Source organism: Pinus tabuliformis, chromosome 3_2 (assembly GCF_031772625.1).
Source record: "Pinus tabuliformis cultivar Carrire ecotype Pingquan chromosome 3_2, CPIR1, whole genome shotgun sequence".
NCBI classification, from domain to species: Eukaryota; Viridiplantae; Streptophyta; class Pinopsida; order Pinales; family Pinaceae; genus Pinus; species Pinus tabuliformis.
In genome coordinates this window covers 161,496,418-161,498,907 of record NC_142302.1, presented here as the reverse complement: position 1 = coordinate 161,498,907, position 2,490 = coordinate 161,496,418, and the positions used below count along the sequence as shown (strand labels likewise).

The following is a 2,490-nucleotide window of genomic DNA, read 5'->3' as shown; positions in this document are numbered from 1 at the left end:
AAAAGTTATTGATTTGATAATACTGATTCACATCCCCCCCCCCCCCCCCCCCCCCCCCCAAGTATTATTCCCAATAGTAACTCACTTCATTTCTATTAATGCAAAGAGTTCTTTGTTTTCCTATATATGATCTTATGGTTTCATATATTTCGATACCATGTTGTTCTATTGAATAAAGTGATTAGATGATGCTACATAGATCTCGTAGATCATTGGTTTGTGTTGTCTGATTGTGCAGGTTCTAATTATAATGATCAGAGCTAGGATTGGAACATACAAGCCAAAGAAGGAGTAAAGCATACGATAGATTCCAGGTAGGATTCATCCCATTATCTATTTACTTTAAGGAAAACATTAGTCCCTTTGTCTTTTTGTTGTTCTAGGTCAGTCCACCAGGCCAAGGGAAGATACTTTTGTTTGCAGTCATAGATTTTGCATAACACCATGAAAATTGTAAACTTCCACAAGGAACTATAAATGGTCATTAACTAAGGAAAATTTCAAAAAGTAATCTAAAAACTATATTTTTTGTGCCTTCTTTGCAATTTCCTCTAATTCCTCTCTAATTTCATTATGCTAGTGTATCATCTCATAAATTGGAAATAGAACCACCACATCAGCATTGTTATCAACTTGATTATGTGTGGCTAAATTAAGAAACACAATTAAATATTTAGATAATGGAGTAGATATGGTATGATGTGAAAATATCAATTGGTCCTTGAAAGAAATGATTTCCCAAGTGATATGAAGCAATCCTTATGTTTTCTATATTCATTGTAGCACAAAAAAATAGTACTCCAAGTAATCAAAGTCTACTGGAGAATACTTTGCCTAAACAATAGCCCAAAAGGCCTAGTATAAATGTGAAGTAAGAGCATAACGATTTGTCTCAACATAAATCACTTCTAGCTTAGATTCAAATGCCAATTTAGGATTATTAGGTGATAAATAATGCCTAAAGAAATGAAACTGGGAATCCTTGTTTGGATGTAAGTTATAATCACATTCATATCTTGCATATTCATTGAAATGATTTTGCAATGTCATATCCTTGAAAATTATAGGATCCATACTCAAATTGAATCAAGTAAAGTTTCTCTTATTTTTCACTTAGCATCAAATTCCCTCAGAGAATATCAGTTTGTGCAAACACTACAGGTGCATTTAAACAACCAGTCACCACCTTTAGAGAAATTACTTCTCCTCTAAGTTCATTAAATGATATTGATGCATATTTTTCATACTTTACAACATCCTAAAATCTAATACTGGAAGCTTTATCAAATAACTTAAAGATATTTATATTTGAACATAGTTGTGAAACCCGAAGTTTCCAATTCATGGAACTTATGAAGTTTCCTTGTAATTTTTGTTGCAAGCTTTGGATTTCTCGTGTCTTTTGGAGTCAAAGTACATGAATCAATGAAAGATTGAACCATTCCATTTGCAAAGAAACCTAACAAATTCACACCAAATCATGTAGCATAAAGATAATATATTTCCCGCAGCTCCCGCTCATTGTCAATAACTACATCTATATTAGGGAAAAACCCACAAACTATTACTGGAACATTCTCCTCATGTTCATTCTTCACTAATATCTTCAATAATAAATGACTATTTTTTAAGCCAGACCATCTCTTGATCAAAGTTTTGCACACATCTATGACTCGAGCTTCCATTTTAGAGGATGAAAAGGTTATTTTGATGGGCATTGAGCAAGTGGGTAGCCATGCATATCCATTCATCGCTTGATTTTAAATCTCTCTCATTTTCATGCCTTTGGGCACCCATTTGAAACCAATATGGATTTTTTCCTATGATAATACATTTTCCTTGCAACCCCCTATCCATGATCCAATACCCACTACAAGAAATATCTGCTTCAGAAATCCCAAATGCCCTATGGATTAAGAAACCAAAGGGTGCTACCTAGAGATTTAAGGCCACCCAACAATCATTATATCACCTTTTGTAGAAGCAGACAATAGAGTTTCAACATTATTCTTACTTGCTAGTGCTGAGGTAGGTATTTATACGCTTTCCACATGTGCTATAGTGCTAGATTAGCTCTTTGAGCCATGCCATGCAAGTCTAACCTTACTTGTCATTTTTCTATGGGGTATCCTATGGATGTGGACTACAATAGTCCATACACCATGCCACATATTCACATATATCCTTTCTTTGTTGCAACACAATTTGATTGTTTAATATTACTTATTTTCCTTGTGTAATGGAACCAAAATACTTGATCTCATAGTTGCACTATTATACTTGTGTTAATTGCGGACCAGCTTATGCCAAAGCCACAACAAGACCTCCACAAAATGGAGGTGTTGGGTGCAGCCCAACTTGGCCCAAGTTTTGGTAAAAAATCCATAGTTTTGGGGAAGCAGAGTGCATGGTATCGTGGAGCTATGAACCACGTGATGTTTTAGGGGCTTTGGGGTGGGTCTAAGTCCCTTGTTTTTGTAACAAGTTTGG

General features: G+C 34.9%; 1 pseudogene; it reads right to left on the bottom strand.

Moving 5' to 3' along the window:
- Positions 1–710: 710 nt before the first annotated feature.
- Positions 711–1,751, bottom strand: LOC149180301 (putative ethanolamine kinase pseudogene; annotated as a pseudogene).
- Between the last annotated feature and the right edge of the window lie 739 nt (positions 1,752–2,490).